The sequence below is a fragment of the Aulonocara stuartgranti genome, assembly GCF_965226115.1.
Source record: "Aulonocara stuartgranti genome assembly, chromosome: 14".
NCBI classification, from domain to species: domain Eukaryota; kingdom Metazoa; phylum Chordata; class Actinopteri; order Cichliformes; family Cichlidae; genus Aulonocara; species Aulonocara stuartgranti.
In genome coordinates, this window is record NC_138950.1 from 632501 (window position 1) to 660000 (window position 27500).

At 38.8% G+C, this 27500-nt stretch overlaps 2 protein-coding genes and 3 long non-coding RNA genes across 6 annotated transcripts in view; 2 read left to right on the top strand and 3 right to left on the bottom strand.

Moving 5' to 3' along the window:
* The window catches only part of LOC309687436, a 2272-nt gene extending 657 nt beyond the window's left edge, over positions 1–1615 (bottom strand). Inside the window, exons 1-2 of the long non-coding RNA XR_014270762.1 lie at positions 982–1615; positions 710–898 (exon numbers count right to left, since the gene is read on the bottom strand). This is a non-coding gene — a long non-coding RNA (uncharacterized lncRNA). The remainder of the gene's footprint in view (positions 1–709; positions 899–981) is intronic.
* LOC309687428 (dual specificity protein phosphatase 14) overlaps positions 1–27500 on the top strand; it is a 179456-nt gene that overhangs the window by 65996 nt on the left and 85960 nt on the right. The window lies entirely within an intron of this gene.
* Positions 1–27500, top strand: part of LOC309687407 (uncharacterized protein) — a 113348-nt gene that overhangs the window by 29233 nt on the left and 56615 nt on the right. The window lies entirely within an intron of this gene.
* On the bottom strand, positions 1643–4769 carry LOC309687441. Its single transcript, XR_014270767.1, has 3 exons — positions 4744–4769; positions 3151–3252; positions 1643–3031 (listed from the first exon to the last, which is right to left on the bottom strand). It is a non-coding gene; the product is annotated as an uncharacterized lncRNA (long non-coding RNA).
* LOC309687437 lies at positions 17164–19716 on the bottom strand. 2 transcript variants are annotated; one of them, XR_014270763.1, is made up of 5 exons: positions 19661–19716; positions 18838–18982; positions 18428–18587; positions 18098–18290; positions 17164–17215 (listed from the first exon to the last, which is right to left on the bottom strand). It is a non-coding gene; the product is annotated as an uncharacterized lncRNA (long non-coding RNA). The 2 variants fall into 2 exon arrangements; XR_014270764.1 differs by lacking the exon at positions 17164–17215 and having other exon boundaries at positions 17585–18290.

Sequence of the window (27500 nt, forward strand, 5' to 3'; positions counted from 1 at the left end):
AAATGTTTTCCTCCTCTACTCAATGAATAATGTCATGTATTTAATATATATATATTATTAGTGCTTATTTGCTGATTATATTCTTTTACGTATAAGAGATGGCCAGCGTTGAGTGTAAACTAGGTCGCAGGCTGATAGGAAACTGCATGCCTTTGCAAAGAATATGAGCTGCAGGCAGAAAGTGAAACTAAGTAGAGTGTTTGATCGAAACTTAAAAGTGTGCGTGACGTCTAGAGGAAGTATATAAATAACCAGACTGCCTGCTGCTGCTTCAGACTTGAGCTGATGTCTGTGTGCTCAGTCTCCATTTTCCGGAAAATGTAAAATTAAAGATCATTTTTTGAGTTAGACCACTTTGAGCCGTGTCTTTCTTCGCTGTTAAAAGAATACAAAGAAATGAATTTAATAATTGGTGCCATGACCTGGATTCTTTTGCGGCTGAGAGGTCTAATTTGGACCTTAAGGTACGATCTGATATGAGGCGGACAACAGACCGGTCTAAAAAGATTTAAAGGTAGGCACAAGCCTGTTCAAAGTAAAAGCAAAATTGTGCATATTGGATGAATTCTGAATTATTTGTTCGCCGAGTTGATGATCGTGACCGTCATTTATTTATCACCTTTTCACTTCATTAATTCACTGAACCATATTTATTTTTCTGTGCCAATGTATAAAGTTTATGTTTATGCCAAAACAAATTGGTCAGTACCCTTTTTCAAGGGAGGACTGAAAGAAGTCCTTGGAGATGAAGACGTCCCTGGAGATGAAGAAGTCCATGGCCCTCTGTCTCCATCCTGATCCGTTGTCTCATTCTCTGGTGTTTTTATTGCCTCCAGAGCCGATTGAAGAGGCTCACTCTCATCGCTTGAGTTATCTGAATTTTCCAGATCAACTTTTTCTAAAGGTTTCCAGAGCATTTAATAATTAAAAAAAAATCAATTATTATATTTTAGAGCATCCTAATAAAATTTACACTCTTACCTTCGGGGTCAATTTCAATATCATCAAGTGTTTGGCCTTTATAATGTGAAACAGTTCCGTTCTCCAGTGCCAAAAGTAATTTGCTCATCTTAGCAAGCTGAAGTGTTCCTTGAGGCAAGCGGTAATACTGCCTGTGCACACGTATGTCATGACCCAGAAAGTCTGCTAGTTGATCTGCTTCATTTTCTTGAAGATTAAGCACCTGCGACATTGTTGCGATATGTTTTCGGAGCCTTGTTGATGTTAAGATTTCAGGGTGTTTTGCTCCACTCTCCTTTGCCAACATTTGGATACAGTCTCTTCCTCGATAGGCAGATAAAGCTCCTGGTCTAGCAAACATGTAAATGTTCTCTTTGGGGACGCCACAAGATTCACGAGTTTCCACAAGGAGCTCCATTGCAGAGACCATTGATGGTTTTAGGAGAATAGGAACTCCTCTCCCTCGTTTTCCACGGATTTCTACTCTGGTGAAGAAATCACACATTTTTTTCTCAAGTGAGGTCAGACAAGCAGCCATGTCCATATTGATTTCTGACTTTTTTCTGTCTTTAAAGGTGGACACCTCCATTCTTGATACCTCTCCTTCTCTTCTTCTGTTAAAAATGATCACTTGAGCTAGTGTCACTTTGGCAAGCATTGCATAGCTGTATGGATTTGGAGTCAACCTCAGCATTCTTTCAGCACCGCTTTTAACAGTCTCCATATGGCGATCCAAGCATTTGACATCAGCTGTTAAAGGTAAAATCTGTGGTGCATTCCACTTAGACTCCTTCATGGTTGTTGTTGCACCTCTGGTGATCAGTCCCTTCCATCTAAAATTTTTGATAGCCTTAAATTCTCTGGCAAATTGCACAAGGCTTGAGTCTCCGTCTTCTGAGGACAAATTGTCAGTCTCTACAAGCTCACAGATAATTCCCAGATTGTTGCCAATTTTTAGAGCTAAGGTAGGTTTCTGGAACGTATTTCTTTCAGGATCGTACCCAGCCACCTCTTTCACTGCAGATATCAAATGGTTGAAGTTTGCAGGATAAATCAGTTCCTCTGCCTTTTGAATGGGGGTATTCTTCTGAGCTATAAGCAGCAGTCGCCCAAGTTCCCTAAGCCTTTGCCTTATGTAGTCATGTCTGTTCTTTCTTGAACCATTTAGATCATAAAGGTGCTGTCCAAACTGAAGAAGAAGTTGGTCATTTTGGATTAATTGAGTTACCTCGTCATATTTCATGCAGGAAATCACAGTTTTCAAGCCCTCTCCAATGTCACGAACAACAGCAGTTTTCAGTGCACATTTGGATCGAACCCGCTGCTTCCCACTCTGGGAGTCTTCTTCACTTTCTTTCTTTGCTGGGCATATTCTCATGTGCTTCCACAGTGTTTTCTTAGAATAGAGTCCCTGGCAGTGATAACAATGAATGTAATCAATGCCCTCTGTGGATTTCTTTGGTCTATAGCAGGCCTGTAGCTCACCAGCCCCCCTCTTCACAACACTGGCATTATGGGCAAAATTTCCGCGTCTTCTAAGGATGTTCAACCTATTGCGCCTCTCTCTTGAATTTTTGGGATATTGAAATGCACGAGCAACCTCTTCCTTATTTTTATGTACAGTCTCCAGGTGTCGTGCAATTTTTGATGTAGGCTGGAGACAAAACAAACAATAGTTTCTCTTATCATATACACGGCGACTTCCAGACTTTGAAGGTGGTAACACTTTGATCGAGTCCAAAATCTGTTGAGTTCTGCTTTTCTTCGGTGTACTTTCATTACTATTTGTTGCACTGTGGGACGAGAGCTTTCTCTTTCTTGGAGTTTTTGAGATCCTCTTCTTAAAAGTTGTGGCACCATTGCCTTTATTTAAAATTTCTGAATAATTATCTAGTTTTTGTGGAGATAAATCGGGGTATTGCAGAGAAGGCAGAGACTTCTGTGCAGTTGGATAAAGAGGTTCATCTTCATCTAGCTGAGAGGAACTTCCTTCAGTGTCTGGAACATAATTAGCATCACTATAGTCTGTGTGATCGGATTCATCAGAAGATGTTTCTGTATATGTCGAGACCTTGGGGAAAAAATAACATCTCTTTAAGATTTAAGACATGATAGAAGTATTTTTTGTGACAGATTAAAAGTTAGAGCTATTTAAAGATAAATAAAACATGTATATTAAACATTTTCCACCTGTTTTTGTCTTGAGGACCTCTTTTTTGAGTATTCAACGAAGCAATTATCAGATGCTGGTTGAAGTAATGATGTTGTGGCAACTATAGGAGGAACTGCAGCCTTAAAGGATGGACAAAAAACAAAAACTGAGTTTCTAAAAGTATCATATTATTACAACATATTTTTGATATCTATAAAACCAAATAAGGAAATATTAAACTGTAAAAGTAATACTAGTTATAGCATAAAATTCAACACTGGAATCACTGGTTTGAGGATATACATTTGAAAAAAAATAATATGTCATTTAGAAAACAAGGTTGCATAGGGTATTTTTAAAGAGGGATATGAAAATTAATATTAAAACAAACCTAAACTGCACAGCAGTGTACTTGTGAAATTCATTATATAGCAGACATATTTAACAATAATAAACAATCTTTGTGTTTTCAATTACACAGTACTTGTATGGACAGAACTTTGTTGAATTAGTTGGGTAATAAATGTATTGCGTGTATAAGAAAAAGCATCATGCGAACAAATGACAGCCTAACAGTAACTGTTATGCTTATTGTAGCTATTAGCTAAAACCAATAATTTAGCTTAGTTTGCCCTGGGCTCAGCTTTGACAAATATCATCAACTGTTATTATTATTAGGCCTCACACTTATAACTTTTGGGGACGTTTCTAACACAAATACACTCTGCTTTAACCTAAGCCTCCCCTAAATTGACCATGTGCTTCGTGTTGTGCGTGCCCGCGTCTGTGCATTTCATGGCGTCTGTGTAGAAATGACTAGTAAGACAAGGCTGCAAACTGTTCTCACAGAACTCAAATGTGCACTTGAATCCAATAAGAAGGATCTCTCTCTCTCTCCCTCCAGCTCTGTTGATGTGCCACTGGGAGTGTAACGACTGCCCCTCCCCCTCACTGCTCAGAGCAAACACAAGCCTCATGTCTAGAGTGAAGCAAAAAAAAAAAAAAAACATTTAGAGAGATTTAGAGAAAGGAAAAAAAAACGGGGCAGGCTGCCGTTGTTCACTTCAAGGAGGCGGCTCTACGGGCCGTTTTGTTTGCCACCGACACACACACAGTATATATATATATATATATATATATATATATATATTCTCAATCACATTCACACCACTCTCTTATATCAGTTCCACTACATCAAGACTATTTTATGGTGATTAGCCGTTTTGTTACCATGTATTTTGCAAGGTAAGATAACCATGTCCTGCATTCAAAACCACTGAGTGTCTATGGTGGTGCTGTGCCTAATATTGTGCTCATTTGATCCAAAACCTATTTTTCCTTTATTTTGAAGGCAGAGGCTTAGATCCATTAGGTATCCACGAGAAAAGCCTTATCACATGTCAGGATTACAGTATATGGAAAATATGTGATTATAATGGAAGTCAATGGGGCCCAAAATGGTACAAGGGTAACAGGAGGTAGTACACATGTGAATCTCCTTTACTATACACCACACCATAGAGGGGATCAAATACACTCTGCTTTAACCTAAGTGAGGACAGTAAATGGCAAACTGAACTAAGGCCACTCATTAGATACTCATTAGATACTGATGAGAACATAACACTTACCTGAATGCAGTGTTCAAGATCACCGGTTTGGTTGCTGATCTCTAGAGTAGACTTATCCTGAAAACAGAGACATGACTTCACTTACAACTACAAAAACATCACCAACAACAGTCATCATTAGGTCTCACACTTGTAACTTTTGGGGACGTTTCTAACACAAATACACTCTGCTTTAACCTAAGCCTCCCCTAAATTGACCATGTGCTTTGTGTTGTGCGTGCCCGCGTCTGTGCATTTCATGGCGTCTGTGTAGAAATGACTAGTAAGACAAGGCTGCAAACTGTTCTCACAGAACTCAAATGTGCACTTGAATCCAATAAGAAGGAGAAGGATTTTGGGCAAAATACATTTATATAAAAAAAAAAAAAATCGATTCCGGATTTTAATGAATCGATATCACATTATCCAAACCTGAATCGATTTTAATCAATGAATCGATTATTAAAACCCACCCATACTAACAACAACAAAAACATCACCAACTACAGTCATCATTAGGCCTCACACTTATAACTTTTGGGGACGGTTCTAACACAAATACACTCTGCTTTAACCTAAGTGAGGACAGTAAATGGCAAACTGAACTAAGGCCACTCATTAGATACTGATGAGAACATAACACTTACCTGAATGCAGTGTTCAAGATCACCGGTTTGGTTGCTGATCTCTAGAGTAGACTTATCCTAAAAACAGAGACATGACTTCACTTACAACTACAAAAACATCACCAACTACAGTCATCATTAGGTCTCACACTTGTAACTTTTGGGGACGGTTCTAACACAAATACACTCTGCTTTAACCTAAGCCTCCCCTAAATTGACCATGTGCTTCGTGTTGTGCGTGCCCGCGTCTGTGCATTTCATGGCGTCTGTGTAGAAATGACTAGTAAGACAAGGCTGCAAACTATTCTCACAGAACTCAAATGTGCACTTGAATCCAATAAGAAGGATCTCTCTCTCTCTCCCTCCAGCTCTGTTGATGTGCCACTGGGAGTGTAACGACTGCCCCTCCCCCTCACTGCTCAGAGCAAACACAAGCCTCATGTCCAGAGTGAAGCAAAAAAAAAAAAAAACATTTAGAGAGATTTAGAGAAAGGAAAAAAAAACGGGGCAGGCTGCCGTTGTTCACTTCAAGGAGGCGGCTCTACGGGCCGTTTTGTTTGCCACCGACACACACACAGTATATATATATATATATATATATATATATATATATATATATATATATATATATATATATATATATATATATATATATATATATATATATGTATTCTCAATCACATTCACACCACTCTCTTATATCAGTTCCACTACATCAAGACTATTTTATGGTGATTAGCCGTTTTGTTACCATGTATTTTGCAAGGTAAGATAACCATGTCCTGCATTCAAAACCACTGAGTGTCTATGGTGGTGCTGTGCCTAATATTGTGCTCATTTGATCCAAAACCTATTTTTCCTTTATTTTGAAGGCAGAGGCTTAGATCCATTAGGTATCCACGAGAAAAGCCTTATCACATGTCAGGATTACAGTATATGGAAAATATGTGATTATAATGGAAGTCAATGGGGCCCAAAATGGTACAAGGGTAACAGGAGGTAGTACACATGTGAATCTCCTTTACTATACACCACACCATAGAGGGGATCAAATACACTCTGCTTTAACCTAAGTGAGGACAGTAAATGGCAAACTGAACTAAGGCCACTCATTAGATACTCATTAGATACTGATGAGAACATAACACTTACCTGAATGCAGTGTTCAAGATCACCGGTTTGGTTGCTGATCTCTAGAGTAGACTTATCCTGAAAACAGAGACATGACTTCACTTACAACTACAAAAACATCACCAACAACAGTCATCATTAGGTCTCACACTTGTAACTTTTGGGGACGTTTCTAACACAAATACACTCTGCTTTAACCTAAGCCTCCCCTAAATTGACCATGTGCTTTGTGTTGTGCGTGCCCGCGTCTGTGCATTTCATGGCGTCTGTGTAGAAATGACTAGTAAGACAAGGCTGCAAACTGTTCTCACAGAACTCAAATGTGCACTTGAATCCAATAAGAAGGAGAAGGATTTTGGGCAAAATACATTTATATAAAAAAAAAAAAAATCGATTCCGGATTTTAATGAATCGATATCACATTATCCAAACCTGAATCGATTTTAATCAATGAATCGATTATTAAAACCCACCCATACTAACAACAACAAAAACATCACCAACTACAGTCATCATTAGGCCTCACACTTATAACTTTTGGGGACGGTTCTAACACAAATACACTCTGCTTTAACCTAAGTGAGGACAGTAAATGGCAAACTGAACTAAGGCCACTCATTAGATACTGATGAGAACATAACACTTACCTGAATGCAGTGTTCAAGATCACCGGTTTGGTTGCTGATCTCTAGAGTAGACTTATCCTAAAAACAGAGACATGACTTCACTTACAACTACAAAAACATCACCAACTACAGTCATCATTAGGTCTCACACTTGTAACTTTTGGGGACGGTTCTAACACAAATACACTCTGCTTTAACCTAAGCCTCCCCTAAATTGACCATGTGCTTCGTGTTGTGCGTGCCCGCGTCTGTGCATTTCATGGCGTCTGTGTAGAAATGACTAGTAAGACAAGGCTGCAAACTATTCTCACAGAACTCAAATGTGCACTTGAATCCAATAAGAAGGATCTCTCTCTCTCTCCCTCCAGCTCTGTTGATGTGCCACTGGGAGTGTAACGACTGCCCCTCCCCCTCACTGCTCAGAGCAAACACAAGCCTCATGTCCAGAGTGAAGCAAAAAAAAAAAAAAACATTTAGAGAGATTTAGAGAAAGGAAAAAAAAACGGGGCAGGCTGCCGTTGTTCACTTCAAGGAGGCGGCTCTACGGGCCGTTTTGTTTGCCACCGACACACACACAGTATATATATATATATATATATATATATATATATATATATATATATTCTCAATCACATTCACACCACTCTCTTATATCAGTTCCACTACATCAAGACTATTTTATGGTGATTAGCCGTTTTGTTACCATGTATTTTGCAAGGTAAGATAACCATGTCCTGCATTCAAAACCACTGAGTGTCTATGGTGGTGCTGTGCCTAATATTGTGCTCATTTGATCCAAAACCTATTTTTCCTTTATTTTGAAGGCAGAGGCTTAGATCCATTAGGTATCCACGAGAAAAGCCTTATCACATGTCAGGATTACAGTATATGGAAAATATGTGATTATAATGGAAGTCAATGGGGCCCAAAATGGTACAAGGGTAACAGGAGGTAGTACACATGTGAATCTCCTTTACTATACACCACACCATAGAGGGGATCAAATACACTCTGCTTTAACCTAAGTGAGGACAGTAAATGGCAAACTGAACTAAGGCCACTCATTAGATACTCATTAGATACTGATGAGAACATAACACTTACCTGAATGCAGTGTTCAAGATCACCGGTTTGGTTGCTGATCTCTAGAGTAGACTTATCCTAAAAACAGAGACATGACTTCACTTACAACTACAAAAACATCACCAACTACAGTCATCATTATGTCTCACACTTGTAACTTTTGGGGACGTTTCTAACACAAATACACTCTGCTTTAACCTAAGCCTCCCCTAAATTGACCATGTGCTTCGTGTTGTGCGTGCCCGCGTCTGTGCATTTCATGGCGTCTGTGTAGAAATGACTAGTAAGACAAGGCTGCAAACTATTCTCACAGAACTCAAATGTGCACTTGAATCCAATAAGAAGGATCTCTCTCTCTCTCCCTCCAGCTCTGTTGATGTGCCACTGGGAGTGTAACGACTGCCCCTCCCCCTCACTGCTCAGAGCAAACACAAGCCTCATGTCCAGAATGAAGCAAAAAAAAAAAAAAAAAAAAACATATATACATATATACATATATATATATATTCTCAATCACATTCACACCACTCTCTTATATCAGTTCCACTACATCAAGACTATTTTATGGTGATTAGCCGTTTTGTTACCATGTATTTTGCAAGGTAAGATAACCATGTCCTGCATTCAAAACCACTGAGTGTCTATGGTGGTGCTGTGCCTAATATTGTGCTCATTTGATCCAAAACCTATTTTTCCTTTATTTTGAAGGCAGAGGCTTAGATCCATTAGGTATCCACGAGAAAAGCCTTATCACATGTCAGGATTACAGTATATGGAAAATATGTGATTATAATGGAAGTCAATGGGGCCCAAAATGGTACAAGGGTAACAGGAGGTAGTACACATGTGAATCTCCTTTACTATACACCACACCATAGAGGGGATCAAATACACTCTGCTTTAACCTAAGTGAGGACAGTAAATGGCAAACTGAACTAAGGCCACTCATTAGATACTCATTAGATACTGATGAGAACATAACACTTACCTGAATGCAGTGTTCAAGATCACCGGTTTGGTTGCTGATCTCTAGAGTAGACTTATCCTAAAAACAGAGACATGACTTCACTTACAACTACAAAAACATCACCAACTACAGTCATCATTAGGTCTCACACTTGTAACTTTTGGGGACGTTTCTAACACAAATACACTCTGCTTTAACCTAAGCCTCCCCTAAATTGACCATGTGCTTCGTGTTGTGCGTGCCCGCGTCTGTGCATTTCATGGCGTCTGTGTAGAAATGACTAGTAAGACAAGGCTGCAAACTATTCTCACAGAACTCAAATGTGCACTTGAATCCAATAAGAAGGAGAAGGATTTTGGGCAAAATACATTTATATAAAAAAAGAAAAATCGATTCCGGATTTTAATGAATCGATATCACATTATCCAAACCTGAATCGATTTTAATCAATGAATCGATTATTAAAACCCACCTATACTAACAACAACAAAAACATCACCAACTACAGTCATCATTAGGCCTCACACTTATAACTTTTGGGGACGGTTCTAACACAAATACACTCTGCTTTAACCTAAGTGAGGACAGTAAATGGCAAACTGAACTAAGGCCACTCATTAGATACTGATGAGAACATAACACTTACCTGAATGCAGTGTTCAAGATCACCGGTTTGGTTGCTGATCTCTAGAGTAGACTTATCCTGAAAACAGAGACATGACTTCACTTACAACTACAAAAACATCACCAACTACAGTCATCATTAGGTCTCACACTTGTAACTTTTGGGGACGTTTCTAACACAAATACACTCTGCTTTAACCTAAGCCTCCCCTAAATTGACCATGTGCTTCGTGTTGTGCGTGCCCGCGTCTGTGCATTTCATGGCGTCTGTGTAGAAATGACTAGTAAGACAAGGCTGCAAACTATTCTCACAGAACTCAAATGTGCACTTGAATCCAATAAGAAGGATCTCTCTCTCTCTCCCTCCAGCTCTGTTGATGTGCCACTGGGAGTGTAACGACTGCCCCTCCCCCTCACTGCTCAGAGCAAACACAAGCCTCATGTCCAGAGTGTAGCAAAAAAAAAAAAAAAAACATATATACATATATACATATATACATATATATATATATTCTCAATCACATTCACACCACTCTCTTATATCAGTTCCACTACATCAAGACTATTTTATGGTGATTAGCCGTTTTGTTACCATGTATTTTGCAAGGTAAGATAACCATGTCCTGCATTCAAAACCACTGAGTGTCTATGGTGGTGCTGTGCCTAATATTGTGCTCATTTGATCCAAAACCTATTTTTCCTTTATTTTGAAGGCAGAGGCTTAGATCCATTAGGTATCCACGAGAAAAGCCTTATCACATGTCAGGATTACAGTATATGGAAAATATGTGATTATAATGGAAGTCAATGGGGCCCAAAATGGTACAAGGGTAACAGGAGGTAGTACACATGTGAATCTCCTTTACTATACACCACACCATAGAGGGGATCAAATACACTCTGCTTTAACCTAAGTGAGGACAGTAAATGGCAAACTGAACTAAGGCCACTCATTAGATACTCATTAGATACTGATGAGAACATAACACTTACCTGAATGCAGTGTTCAAGATCACCGGTTTGGTTGCTGATCTCTAGAGTAGACTTATCCTGAAAACAGAGACATGACTTCACTTACAACTACAAAAACATCACCAACTACAGTCATCATTAGGTCTCACACTTGTAACTTTTGGGGACGTTTCTAACACAAATACACTCTGCTTTAACCTAAGCCTCCCCTAAATTGACCATGTGCTTCGTGTTGTGCGTGCCCGCGTCTGTGCATTTCATGGCGTCTGTGTAGAAATGACTAGTAAGACAAGGCTGCAAACTGTTCTCACAGAACTCAAATGTGCACTTGAATCCAATAAGAAGGATCTCTCTCTCTCTCCCTCCAGCTCTGTTGATGTGCCACTGGGAGTGTAACGACTGCCCCTCCCCCTCACTGCTCAGAGCAAACACAAGCCTCATGTCCAGAGTGAAGCAAAAAAAAAAAAAAAAACATATATACATATATACATATATACATATATATATATATTCTCAATCACATTCACACCACTCTCTTATATCAGTTCCACTACATCAAGACTATTTTATGGTGATTAGCCGTTTTGTTACCATGTATTTTGCAAGGTAAGATAACCATGTCCTGCATTCAAAACCACTGAGTGTCTATGGTGGTGCTGTGCCTAATATTGTGCTCATTTGATCCAAAACCTATTTTTCCTTTATTTTGAAGGCAGAGGCTTAGATCCATTAGGTATCCACGAGAAAAGCCTTATCACATGTCAGGATTACAGTATATGGAAAATATGTGATTATAATGGAAGTCAATGGGGCCCAAAATGGTACAAGGGTAACAGGAGGTAGTACACATGTGAATCTCCTTTACTATACACCACACCATAGAGGGGATCAAATACACTCTGCTTTAACCTAAGTGAGGACAGTAAATGGCAAACTGAACTAAGGCCACTCATTAGATACTCATTAGATACTGATGAGAACATAACACTTACCTGAATGCAGTGTTCAAGATCACCGGTTTGGTTGCTGATCTCTAGAGTAGACTTATCCTAAAAACAGAGACATGACTTCACTTACAACTACAAAAACATCACCAACTACAGTCATCATTAGGTCTCACACTTGTAACTTTTGGGGACGTTTCTAACACAAATACACTCTGCTTTAACCTAAGCCTCCCCTAAATTGACCATGTGCTTCGTGTTGTGCGTGCCCGCGTCTGTGCATTTCATGGCGTCTGTGTAGAAATGACTAGTAAGACAAGGCTGCAAACTGTTCTCACAGAACTCAAATGTGCACTTGAATCCAATAAGAAGGAGAAGGATTTTGGGCAAAATACATTTATATAAAAAAAGAAAAATCGATTCCGGATTTTAATGAATCGATATCACATTATCCAAACCTGAATCGATTTTAATCAATGAATCGATTATTAAAACCCACCCATACTAACAACTACAAAAACATCACCAACTACAGTCATCATTAGGCCTCACACTTATAACTTTTGGGGACGGTTCTAACACAAATACACTCTGCTTTAACCTAAGTGAGGACAGTAAATGGCAAACTGAACTAAGGCCACTCATTAGATACTGATGAGAACATAACACTTACCTGAATGCAGTGTTCAAGATCACCGGTTTGGTTGCTGATCTCTAGAGTAGACTTATCCTGAAAACAGAGACATGACTTCACTTACAACTACAAAAACATCACCAACTACAGTCATCATTAGGTCTCACACTTGTAACTTTTGGGGACGTTTCTAACACAAATACACTCTGCTTTAACCTAAGCCTCCCCTAAATTGACCATGTGCTTCGTGTTGTGCGTGCCCGCGTCTGTGCATTTCATGGCGTCTGTGTAGAAATGACTAGTAAGACAAGGCTGCAAACTATTCTCACAGAACTCAAATGTGCACTTGAATCCAATAAGAAGGATCTCTCTCTCTCTCCCTCCAGCTCTGTTGATGTGCCACTGGGAGTGTAACGACTGCCCCTCCCCCTCACTGCTCAGAGCAAACACAAGCCTCATGTCCAGAGTGTAGCAAAAAAAAAAAAAAAAACATATATACATATATACATATATACATATATATATATATTCTCAATCACATTCACACCACTCTCTTATATCAGTTCCACTACATCAAGACTATTTTATGGTGATTAGCCGTTTTGTTACCATGTATTTTGCAAGGTAAGATAACCATGTCCTGCATTCAAAACCACTGAGTGTCTATGGTGGTGCTGTGCCTAATATTGTGCTCATTTGATCCAAAACCTATTTTTCCTTTATTTTGAAGGCAGAGGCTTAGATCCATTAGGTATCCACGAGAAAAGCCTTATCACATGTCAGGATTACAGTATATGGAAAATATGTGATTATAATGGAAGTCAATGGGGCCCAAAATGGTACAAGGGTAACAGGAGGTAGTACACATGTGAATCTCCTTTACTATACACCACACCATAGAGGGGATCAAATACACTCTGCTTTAACCTAAGTGAGGACAGTAAATGGCAAACTGAACTAAGGCCACTCATTAGATACTCATTAGATACTGATGAGAACATAACACTTACCTGAATGCAGTGTTCAAGATCACCGGTTTGGTTGCTGATCTCTAGAGTAGACTTATCCTGAAAACAGAGACATGACTTCACTTACAACTACAAAAACATCACCAACTACAGTCATCATTAGGTCTCACACTTGTAACTTTTGGGGACGTTTCTAACACAAATACACTCTGCTTTAACCTAAGCCTCCCCTAAATTGACCATGTGCTTCGTGTTGTGCGTGCCCGCGTCTGTGCATTTCATGGCGTCTGTGTAGAAATGACTAGTAAGACAAGGCTGCAAACTATTCTCACAGAACTCAAATGTGCACTTGAATCCAATAAGAAGGATCTCTCTCTCTCTCCCTCCAGCTCTGTTGATGTGCCACTGGGAGTGTAACGACTGCCCCTCCCCCTCACTGCTCAGAGCAAACACAAGCCTCATGTCCAGAGTGAAGCAAAAAAAAAAAAAAAAAAACATATATACATATATACATATATACATATATATATATATTCTCAATCACATTCACACCACTCTCTTATATCAGTTCCACTACATCAAGACTATTTTATGGTGATTAGCCGTTTTGTTACCATGTATTTTGCAAGGTAAGATAACCATGTCCTGCATTCAAAACCACTGAGTGTCTATGGTGGTGCTGTGCCTAATATTGTGCTCATTTGATCCAAAACCTATTTTTCCTTTATTTTGAAGGCAGAGGCTTAGATCCATTAGGTATCCACGAGAAAAGCCTTATCACATGTCAGGATTACAGTATATGGAAAATATGTGATTATAATGGAAGTCAATGGGGCCCAAAATGGTACAAGGGTAACAGGAGGTAGTACACATGTGAATCTCCTTTACTATACACCACACCATAGAGGGGATCAAATACACTCTGCTTTAACCTAAGTGAGGACAGTAAATGGCAAACTGAACTAAGGCCACTCATTAGATACTCATTAGATACTGATGAGAACATAACACTTACCTGAATGCAGTGTTCAAGATCACCGGTTTGGTTGCTGATCTCTAGAGTAGACTTATCCTGAAAACAGAGACATGACTTCACTTACAACTACAAAAACATCACCAACTACAGTCATCATTAGGTCTCACACTTGTAACTTTTGGGGACGTTTCTAACACAAATACACTCTGCTTTAACCTAAGCCTCCCCTAAATTGACCATGTGCTTCGTGTTGTGCGTGCCCGCGTCTGTGCATTTCATGGCGTCTGTGTAGAAATGACTAGTAAGACAAGGCTGCAAACTGTTCTCACAGAACTCAAATGTGCACTTGAATCCAATAAGAAGGAGAAGGATTTTGGGCAAAATACATTTATATAAAAAAAGAAAAATCGATTCCGGATTTTAATGAATCGATATCACATTATCCAAACCTGAATCGATTTTAATCAATGAATCGATTATTAAAACCCACCCATACTAACAACTACAAAAACATCACCAACTACAGTCATCATTAGGCCTCACACTTATAACTTTTGGGGACGGTTCTAACACAAATACACTCTGCTTTAACCTAAGTGAGGACAGTAAATGGCAAACTGAACTAAGGCCACTCATTAGATACTGATGAGAACATAACACTTACCTGAATGCAGTGTTCAAGATCACCGGTTTGGTTGCTGATCTCTAGAGTAGACTTATCCTGAAAACAGAGACATGACTTCACTTACAACTACAAAAACATCACCAACTACAGTCATCATTAGGTCTCACACTTGTAACTTTTGGGGACGTTTCTAACACAAATACACTCTGCTTTAACCTAAGCCTCCCCTAAATTGACCATGTGCTTCGTGTTGTGCGTGCCCGCGTCTGTGCATTTCATGGCGTCTGTGTAGAAATGACTAGTAAGACAAGGCTGCAAACTGTTCTCACAGAACTCAAATGTGCACTTGAATCCAATAAGAAGGAGAAGGATTTTGGGCAAAATACATTTATATAAAAAAAGAAAAATCGATTCCGGATTTTAATGAATCGATATCACATTATCCAAACCTGAATCGATTTTAATCAATGAATCGATTATTAAAACCCACCCATACTAACAACTACAAAAACATCACCAACTACAGTCATCATTAGGCCTCACACTTATAACTTTTGGGGACGGTTCTAACACAAATACACTCTGCTTTAACCTAAGTGAGGACAGTAAATGGCAAACTGAACTAAGGCCACTCATTAGATACTGATGAGAACATAACACTTACCTGAATGCAGTGTTCAAGATCACCGGTTTGGTTGCTGATCTCTAGAGTAGACTTATCCTGAAAACAGAGACATGACTTCACTTACAACTACAAAAACATCACCAACTACAGTCATCATTAGGTCTCACACTTGTAACTTTTGGGGACGTTTCTAACACAAATACACTCTGCTTTAACCTAAGCCTCCCCTAAATTGACCATGTGCTTCGTGTTGTGCGTGCCCGCGTCTGTGCATTTCATGGCGTCTGTGTAGAAATGACTAGTAAGACAAGGCTGCAAACTATTCTCACAGAACTCAAATGTGCACTTGAATCCAATAAGAAGGATCTCTCTCTCTCTCCCTCCAGCTCTGTTGATGTGCCACTGGGAGTGTAACGACTGCCCCTCCCCCTCACTGCTCAGAGCAAACACAAGCCTCATGTCCAGAGTGAAGCAAAAAAAAAAAAAAAACATATATACATATATATATATATTCTCAATCACATTCACACCACTCTCTTATATCAGTTCCACTACATCAAGACTATTTTATGGTGATTAGCCGTTTTGTTACCATGTATTTTGCAAGGTAAGATAACCATGTCCTGCATTCAAAACCACTGAGTGTCTATGGTGGTGCTGTGCCTAATATTGTGCTCATTTGATCCAAAACCTATTTTTCCTTTATTTTGAAGGCAGAGGCTTAGATCCATTAGGTATCCACGAGAAAAGCCTTATCACATGTCAGGATTACAGTATATGGAAAATATGTGATTATAATGGAAGTCAATGGGGCCCAAAATGGTACAAGGGTAACAGGAGGTAGTACACATGTGAATCTCCTTTACTATACACCACACCATAGAGGGGATCAAATACACTCTGCTTTAACCTAAGTGAGGACAGTAAATGGCAAACTGAACTAAGGCCACTCATTAGATACTCATTAGATACTGATGAGAACATAACACTTACCTGAATGCAGTGTTCAAGATCACCGGTTCGGTTGCTGATCTCTAGAGTAGACTTATCCTAAAAACAGAGACATGACTTCACTTACAACTACAAAAACATCACCAACTACAGTCATCATTAGGTCTCACACTTGTAACTTTTGGGGACGTTTCTAACACAAATACACTCTGCTTTAACCTAAGCCTCCCCTAAATTGACCATGTGCTTCGTGTTGTGCGTGCCCGCGTCTGTGCATTTCATGGCGTCTGTGTAGAAATGACTAGTAAGACAAGGCTGCAAACTATTCTCACAGAACTCAAATGTGCACTTGAATCCAATAAGAAGGAGAAGGATTTTGGGCAAAATACATTTATATAAAAAAAAAAAAAAAAAAATCGATTCCGGATTTTAATGAATCGATATCACATTATCCAAACCTGAACCGATTTTAATCAATGAATCGATTATTAAAACCCACCCATACTAACAACAACAAAAACATCACCAACTACAGTCATCATTAGGCCTCACACTTATAACTTTTGGGGACGGTTCTAACACAAATACACTCTGCTTTAACCTAAGTGAGGACAGTAAATGCCAAACTGAACTAAGGCCACTCATTAGATACTCATTAGATACTGATGAGAACATAACACTTACCTGAATGCAGTGTTCAAGATCACCGGTTTGGTTGCTGATCTCTAGAGTAGACTTATCCTAAAAACAGAGACATGACTTCACTTACAACTACAAAAACATCACCAACTACAGTCATCATTAGGTCTCACACTTGTAACTTTTGGGGAAGTTTCTAACACAAATACACTCTGCTTTAACCTAAGCCTCCCCTAAATTGACCATGTGCTTCGTGTTGTGCGTGCCCGCGTCTGTGCATTTCATGGCGTCTGTGTAGAAATGACTAGTAAGACAAGGCTGCAAACTATTCTCACAGAACTCAAATGTGCACTTGAATCCAATAAGAAGGATCTCTCTCTCTCTCCCTCCAGCTCTGTTGATGTGCCACTGGGAGTGTAACGACTGCCCCTCCCCCTCACTGCTCAGAGCAAACACAAGCCTCATGTCCAGAGTGATGAGAACATATTATGTGCAGGACACTCCTGAAAAGCTGTGTGTGTTGAGACAACAACCAGAAATAAAAAGACCGACAAGGTGGCTAGAGCCCTACTCCCCACCCCTCAACATTTTTATTTCTGGTTGTCGTCTCAATAAACAAACACAGAAGCAGCTCTTCAGTGGTGTCCTGTACAAAATGACAACAACAAGTCAGTAAGGACCCAGTACAGGCTTTAATGCAAGGACAGCGTGATGAGCCAATGCAGCGGCCCCACAGACCACACCCCACCATACCAGTATATTCACTGATATTAAATACTATTATCTTATCGAAATACAAAACATACTTTGTATTTCAACTCAAAAATAACAACACCATGTTCTGAAGAGGTTTAAGAAAAACTTGAAGAGGTTTAAAATCTAAGCTGTTTTAACAGTAGTTTATGTGATATCTTTGGGCCAAAATCAAATATAGTTAGACTTATTTGACATCATGTGCAGCAATAGTGCAATGCAATAGTTTACCATCTTGCGCCAAGGCCAGTCGGCTTTCCCGTAGTCATAAGTTATTTCTTCTCCTGGGTCAATGTCACGTAAGGCAAACAGGCAAAGATGTGGCCTTCCTTCAACTTCAACTGTTTTCATCTTACAGCTAGGCCTTCGGTGGTCATCATTCACAAGCCTTCCTAATGACTTGTCTTCAACAGAAGCATCAATGCTTGAAGAAAAAAAAGTATCAACAGTGGAGTAAATCAACATACTGTGTGGCATGTTACATAAATAATAGATATTTGTAGTAGTGTATTAAGTATAGCATAGATCCAAAATACACTGTAACATGAAATATTGTCTTACCACCAAGAGGTTCCTTTCCATTTGAAATCAAATAAGAATACTTCCACCGTATCATTGAACTTGTTTTTTTCAAGATAAGGATCTGCTTTGCAAAGTTCTCCACGGTACTCAAGAACAAATTCCCCCTGTTTGAAAAACTGCGAGGCAATTACACCACGACCTTTAAAAGAAGAAAATATTGCTCTAGTTTAAAAAAAAATGTTTCCACCAATTGTAAGACATTTTAAAACTTATGAATAAAGTTACTCTTCTTTACAAAGCCTATTAAAAAACTATAACATAAACGCTTGATAAATGCAAATGACATGAGCAAGGTTATCAGTACTGAATGTCTAATTTGCATACAGGAGCGAAGTGTTACTGTTTATGCGTGCTGTAATTATCAAAATGCACAAATGACACCACTATACCTTTGCATGGGCTGATGAATTGCTCTGTTAGACCAGTCTTGTCAGTTTTCAGTTTAATATAGTGTTCTGCATCGTGTTGAGGATTAACTCTTTTTCTTCTTCTACCTGATGTTTCCATCATAATATCAAATGCAAGATTTCTTTTCTGTAAAAAGAGATTTAAATACCTAATTATTCCCTGTGTTCACCAACTCCAAATTAAAATACAGTATGCCTTTTCTTAAATGCTTATAATAAAATATAAATATTTGATAAATTATTTAAAATATTTGTTAATTACTAAAGCACACTATCAACTCTCATGATTACATTAAAGATTACACTGAAATTTAACATTTGTACTTTTTCTTGGCTTTTTTCTGTTTTATTCGATTGACTCAGTAAAGAATGTCAGGAAAGCGGGGCAGAAAAAGAGGGGGGAAGACACTGGGCAAAGGACTCGAACTCAGGCTGGTGTCAAGAAAAAAAAAAAAAAAAAAAAGAACTCAGGCTGGTGTCGAGGCCACCTCGAAAACAGCTAACAAATAAATGTCACCACGGGAATGCTGTTCACAAGACAGCAAAAATCAGCGATCTAGAGAAAATTGTCTTGTTATCATTCCCCCGTACATTTTAGTACGTACTCTGATTTCAATGTTAGCTCATTTGAGTTTTATCAAGGGTACACCTAGCTAGCTAACCAATATCAACATTCATCTTGAAATAACTTTCTTACATTCAGACAGAAAATACTGACATTTCTTTTTGTCGTGTAATTTCCTTTTCAGCAGAAACCTAAAGGCATGGCAATAACAAACTAAATGTCTTAAGCTACTTTTCATACCTTTAAAGCTGCTCCATGCGCTGCTGCTCTCAGATGGTTACCTCCATGACTGCGATCCAAAGCTATTGTGACCCTCCCCCACCCGCCTCTTCTTTCGCGCCTCTCCTTCGCGCCTCTCCCTTTCGCGCGCCTCCCGCCCGCCTACCGGCAGGCCCTGCCCCATCCACATATCTAAAAAAAAAATCTGAGAAACCAACGTTTTTTGCAAAGCCTAATGGCAAGATTATGATTATGCACTTAAAGATGTTCAATCAGTCGGTTCAGTATTATTGTAATTATTAATTTAATTAATTATTATTTTAATCACTGTTTATCTTATGAAAACTTAAAAAAAACAATATATTAATCTGCAAAAATTAAATCAATTTCTAAATGAAATTTCTCAGTTTCCTTGCTTTAAAGTATAGAGGAACTAATGTTTGGGGTTTTGTACACAGTGAATAAAATTGTCAAATGAGAAAAATACGAGCTGCCTTACTATTCCACTGTTAATTTAAGTATCACTTTTACCTTTTAAATGTTCTAGTATTATAATTTTTGTTTTGTTTTGCTGGATTTTATTTCACACTATTTTCTATGTTTAAAAACAGTCTAAAATATGTAAAGACTGAAATTAGGTAATAAACACTTTATCTTAGTCTCTCCAACAAGCTCTAGATCTTCCCCAGAGAGATCCCAGTCAGTGGAATATGCTCAGGGAGGCACCCAGTAGGCATGCTGGTCATTTTGATGTGGTGGAGCAGTGTCTCTCTTTCAAGCACCCCTCAGATGACAGAGCTCTGCACAGTACCATAGACCTAGAGGAGCTAACTCTAATCACAGCTGCTTCACACTCAGCTGCAAACCACTCTAGTACACACTGAAGGTCATGGCCTTAAGAAGCCTGAAGTACCATGTCATTTGCCAAAGATGAGACCCCAAGGTTCACAAACCAGACACCATTTAATCCATGAAAACCACCAACAGAATCAGTGACAAAGGTCAGCCCAGGCAGAGTTTAACCTTCTCTGGGAACAACTTCAGCTTTGTGTCAAGAATGCAAACACAGCTCTCGCTTTGGGAATACAAAACAAATCAGGTTACCAGAGGGCTCATAATTGGTTTATTTCTCTCAATCCAATTGAAAGTTTTCTATCCTCTGTGATTGGAATTATTGTCTTGCCTGAAAATCCACACTTGTCTTTTCTTCAGATTCTTTTGAACAACTGTCCAGGTAGACTTCTCCATTCATTTTTCCTACAATTAAATAAAGTCTACCACTACCTTATGGTGTAAGACAGCCCCCTCCATAGTGTCTTAATGTACAAACTTTTCTTTTTGCATAGTGTTTTTGAGGGTGATGTGGAGAACAAATCACTCCAAAAAATGCTGTGTACAATGATATCAAAAGAGTTCACCTTTGAACATGTGCATACAGGTCAATGCAGTAGATTGGTTACTTTTTTTTATGGGAAAAACTGCTATTTGCATGTCTTGATGCATGCTCGATCATCCAGATAAGTAAATCCCAAAAGGTTGATTAAGTTCTTCTGGACGTAGCATTTTCAATGGGAGAAACATTTTATCACTCATATCCTCCCTGGTGAATTTGATGTGTTAATCCACTGAGTTAATGTGATCCATTACTTGTGGTACATCCTGAGATTTGATTTTCAGCTAGGTGTCATCCACATACCTGAACCAATGACTTGGTGGTGTTCCAGGATAGGATAACAAAGATCTCTTTTCCACTTCTTCCATGTACAAGTTATGAACTACCTATTCTTCAGTGACTGGAACCCAAGTGAAGTAAGAGGTGTAACATTGTACAAGACCATTGTTTCATCTGCCTCCATAATGGCATCTCTCACTTTCTCGACAAGTTGTTCTGGATGTGTTCAGAGCTGCCTACCAACGGGTTGAGCATCGAAGCCAGAAAATTTGAGATGGCCATGTTGATCATACAGAAAATTGGTCTTAAATGTACGCCCTGTTCATATAAACAGTAAGCCATAGAATCAAGAATTACTTACCTGGATGTTTGAGCATGCATCAAGACAGTAATCAACGTATTAACATTATCTGTGCAAAGATGAATACTTCTGAAGTAAAACAGTGAAAAATTACAGCACTTTAAAGGAATAGAAAGCCAGGTATTTGGCACATTTTGTTACCTTTTGTGAGTAGAAATTTCTTAGGTATTGAACAGAAATGATTTAACTTTATTTACATACCTAAAAAGGTTTCCCTCTAAATTCAGAGGGGCTGTAACTTCGGCTTCTATTGTCCGATTTGTGTTGATTGACATCTCTTTTTAATTGTTTGAGCTAATAAAATCACAGTAATATGGCCATGTTCACGTCAGTCCCACCAATCAGAAGTTGCAAGGCCAAAGAAAAATGCGTGACCTCGCCCTGGTCCAATCAAATGTCTGTAACTGGGCAGAAAATTATATATTTTTTAAAAATAGTAAACATCTCCAAGGCATTGTGGGAGAAGGAAACATTCTGTAGTCCCATATAGATGTTTAAACATTGGAAACAACAAGCAAAGTCCGATTATAACGTTACTGATTATTGATCGTAAAAATATTGTGGTCTGATTTTGCGGCTGGTTCGTTGATTTTTGGTCAGAGTGTGACGAAGCTTGCAGTTCTGGAATCTGTAAGAGCTTTCTTTTCAAAACCATGTATTGTTTTATTGGTTAGCTGAGGCTCCATGCTGATGAGGCTCCACTGTGTTTGTTTACTGACATTTCATGAAATGGTGTAACTGCTTTTGTGTTTGTGTTTGGTGGTTGTAGAAATGGTAGAAATGGATAATATGAGCGTTTAGCTGAGATTCACAGGTCTCTATGGATACCATGTATGCCAGGACTTAATATTAGTGAGCTTGTCTTGCAGACGATTGAACGGGATCTAACTCCTTTTTGTCCCCAGTACCAGGTACCTTTATGCATGTTGAACTTTTTTAATCCCTGGCTCTAATGCTGCTACTCTATCAGATCATGGCAGAAGAGACGACTCTCTACAATTTACATTGGCTTCTCCTGTGATTAAATGACACATTAAAACAGATATGTATGGGAACATATGAGTAAATTAGTGTTGTTAAAGAAAGAATTCTTATTTTTTTATTTTATATTTCACTTGCTGGCACAACTGCTGTAAGAAGACTCTTCAGAGATGTGCTATCAGGAAGCGGCAGTCTTTATACTTAAAATGGCAGCACAGAAGGATTTGAAAGAGAGGACTTGTAAGTGTGCATCCTTGTAATCTTAACATAGATTAGCATTATAGTGGCTCTTTTTATCAATACAGATATAAAGAGCCACATATTCATCTTGACTCAAGTATTTGTGATCAAGGAAAAAAGATTTCAGAATATGTTAGGAGATATTGGATGGTAATGATTTCTATTGATATACTGATCTTTGTTGAAATTGCAGATTTCCAGTTGCATATGATTGATTTGATTTGTGGATTTGATTGATTCAATTCAATGTTATTTATACAGCAACAATAGGGAAGGCAAGTTTATTTATATAGTACAATTAAACAACAAGGTGATTCAAAGTGCTTTAAAGAGAAATTAAAAAACAAAAACAGCATGATTTAAAATTGGTTAAAAAACAGTAGATAAAATCAGAACACTAGATAAAATCAGTAGTTAAAATATAAGTTTTGAAATTTAAGCTTAAAAGTGTGGATTTGGTGCTTTATTCAAATGCAGCTGAGAATAGGTGAGTCTTCAACCTGGATTTAAATAAACTGAGTGTTTCAGCTGATCTGAGGCTTTCTGGGAGTTTGTTCCAGATATATGGAGCATAAAAGCTGAATGCAGCTTCTCTGTGTCTGGTTCTGACTCTGGGAACTGATAAAAAAACGGATCCAGATGACCTGAGGCATCTGGAAGGTTCATACATTCAGGTCCAGACCAAAAAGGCTAGGCAGCGCCTGTATCACCTACGACAACTGAGGAAGTTCAGGGTCTCTCCAAAGATCCTCAGGATTTTCTATACAGGCGCTGTGGAGAGCATCCTCACACAGAACATGACATCGTGGTTCGGGAACAGCTGTGTGAAGGACCAAAAAGCTCTCCAGAGAGTGATCCGTACAGCAGAACGCTGCTGCAGGATTGCTCTCCCCCCGCTTCAGGACACCTACACCAGGAGATGCCGGACTAGAGCAGCGCAGATACTGAAGGACCCGTCCCATCCTGGCAACAAACTGTTCCAACTTCTGCAATCTGGTAGAAGGTTCCGCATCATCCGGGCAAGGACAGAGAGACTCAAGAGGAGCTTCTATCCCCAAGCCATCCGTGCCCTAAACACACACACCCGCCCTCTCACATCATCTATAATTGACTGAGACAGGACTCTTCCAGACACTCTAAACCAAGGCACAATGTACATTCCAAATTCCTTTAATTTTAAATATATTTATATTGTCTATCCTGTAAAATAGTCAGATGTCTATTCATATTAATGTACAGAATTCACCTGCTTGCTGCTACTACTGCACATTCACCCAGTGTATATACTATATATATATATATATATATATATATATATATATATATATATATATATATATATATATAATGTTCTTCCTCTACACCCCCCCAAATATTTGCACATGTCGAGGAGCGTGTCAGGCTACATTTCACTGTGTGTTATACTTGTATAACTATGCATGTGACAAATAAAGAACCTTGAACCTTGAATACTGGGTCAGGAGGTCAATAGACTAATAGACTCCAATTTGTTCACGTGAATGGAGAGTCGTCTTCACACACTGAGGTTAAATATGGAGTTCCATGGGGTTCAGTGCTAGGACCAATTCTGTTTACATTATACATGCTTCCCTTAGGCAGCATCATCAGAAGACATAGCATACATTTTCACTGCTATGCTGATGACACCCAGCTCTATCTGTCCATGAAGCCAGATAACACACACCAATTAGTTAAACTGCAGGAATGTCTTAAAGACATAAAGACCTGGATGGCCGCTAACTTTCTGCTTCTTAATTCAGATCAAACAAAGGTTATTGTACTCGGCCCTGAAAATCTTAGAAATATGGTATCTAAGCAGATTCTTACTCTGGATGGCATTACCTTGGCCTCCAGTAACAGTGTGAGGAACATTGGAGTCATTTTTGACCAGAATATGTCTTTCAACGGACATATTAAACAAATATGTAAGACTGCTTTCTTCCATTTGTGCAACATCTCTAAAATTAGAAATATCCTGTCTCTGTTAGGATGCCTGGGTCGTTGACCCATGGTTTTGAGTTTATTATATTATTTATCATTTCTAGTCTTTGGTTTCTTTGAGTTCTGCCTTATGGTTTACATCTCTGTGTTCTCTAGTTGCTGTCTCCCCTGTCAGCTGTATTCCCTTGTCAAGTTCGCGTCTCTGTGTTATGTTTCCTGTTTTACTTTGAAAGTCTGTGTCATGTAAATGCGTCTGGTTTTGCTTCCTTTGTCTTGTTAGGCCTGATTTGCCCCAGCTGTGTTTCCCTCCTGTTACCCATTCCCTGATTGCTCCCTCTGTGTATTTAAGCCCTGTATTTCTCTGTGTTGTGATCTACCCTTTTGCCATGCTGTGAGTTGGCCCAGGTAAGTTTGTTTTGAGATATCCAGTTATGTTACATTTGAGTTTAGCATTAAAGCTGTTTTGAGTCCAAGTTTTGCCTCAGTGTCTGCACCTTGGGTCCTTTTCCAGCCTGCACAAAGCCATTTCATAACAGTCTCAGAATGACGCTGAAAAACGAGTTCATGCATTTATTACTTCCAGGCTGGATGACTGTAATTCATTATTATCAGGAAGTCCTAAAAACTCCCTGAAAAGCCTTCAGCTAATCCAAAATGCTGCAGCAAGAATACTGACAGGGACTAGAAAGAGAGCAGATTTCTCCTGCTTTGGCTTCCCTTCATGGACTTCCTATTAAATCCAGAGTTCAAAATCCTGCTCCTCACACACAAGTTCTTAAATAATCAGGCCTTATCTTAATGACCTTATAATACTAGATCACCCCATTAGCGCAATTTGCTCTCACACTGCAGACTTGTTGTTCCTAGAGTATTTAAAAGTAGAATGGGAGGGAGAGCCTTCAGTTTTCAGGCCCCTCTTCTGTGGAACCAGCTTCCAGTTTGGATTTGGGAGACAGACACTATCTCTACTTTCAAGATTAGGCTTCAAACTTTCCTTTTTGCTAAAGCATATAGTTAGGGCTGGATCAGGTGACCCTGAATCCTCTCTTAGTTATGCTGCAATAGACGTAGGGCGCTGGGGGATTCCAATGATGCATTGACTATTTCTTCTTCAGTCACTGTCTTCACTCACTATGTGCTAATAGGTGTGTGAATCATACTTTAATTTCTGGCTCTCTTCCACAACATGTCTTTATCCGGTCTTCCTTCTCTCAATGCGTCACAGAAGATGGCCCCACCCCTGGAAAGTGGATGAGCAACTGTCATTTTGCAGTCGGGTCACTTTTTGTGGAGAAATAAATAAAACAATATAATAGGAAAATAAGGATGCTAAGTATATTGATTTCATGACAACTAAACTTTGTGGTGCCCGAATTTATGCACCTGCTTGATTTTTGTTTAAACAATTATTGCACACTTTTTGTAAATCCAGTAAACTTCTTTTCACTTCTGGAATATCACTGTCTCCTATATGATATACACTCAACAAAAATATAAACGCAACACCTTTGTTACTGCTCCCATTCCCCATGGGATGGACGTAGAGACCTAAAATTCATCCCAGATACACAATATAACCATCCCTCCCAAACAGTGGTCACAAATCAGTCCAAATGTGTGGTAGTGGGCACATCTGCTATATTGAGATAATCTATCCCACCTCACAGGTGTGCCACATCAGGATGCTGATCTGACATCATGAGTAGTGCACAGGTGTACCTCAGACTGCCCACAACAAAAGGCCACCCTGGAATGTGCAGTTTTGTCTCACAGCAAAATGCCACAGATGCAATGAGGGAGCGTGCAATTGGCATGCTGACAGCAGGAATGTCAACCAGATCTGTCGCCCGTGCATTGAATGTTCATTTCTCAACCATAAGCCGTCTCCACAATAAAGCTGACTTTGAATTTAACTTGAGTCAAGCTCTGGACATATCTCTAAGGCCCAGTCAACCATGCTACAGAAGCTAATCTTTCCCGCTTGTATCCAGGATATAATTTTTTTTCTGTCATGATCCATATGTAATGACCATTGTCTTACAGTTTTTGATCAGCTCTTAAAGAGACTTCGGTGAGAATTAAGTTTTATGCCATATGATTGTGACTTTTTATGCTTTTTAGGCAGTATTTTACATACTGCCTAAAAGGTATTAACATTGAAATTTAGCTCAGCTGTTTCACCAAATTTTGGATCCCTGCACCATTCAACAGAAATTCAAGAAACATCTTAAATATGTTGCAATACAAGTATCAAGAATTTAGAGTAATTTATGTCAAGCTGCAGTTCAGAAAGCAAATATGAACCTAAAGTGCTCCATTACTTCATGCATCTGCTTCACATCATGCCAAATAATTCTTTAAAAAATATTAAAACTATTTATATCATAATTACGTGAAATATGACTCTTTTGTATTTTCTAGTGTCTTCTTTACCCTTTTGAAAATATAATCTACTAAATAGTCGACTGATTTCTATTATTTAGTCAAGAGAACAAATGTTTGTTTATATAAAACCATTCATACAAAAGAATGTTGAATAAGATTTTCAACAAAGATCAGTATATTAAAAGAAATCTTACACTATAATAATATAAGGGTTAGGGAGAGGTAATACACACACAAAAAAATCCAAGAAATGTCACTTT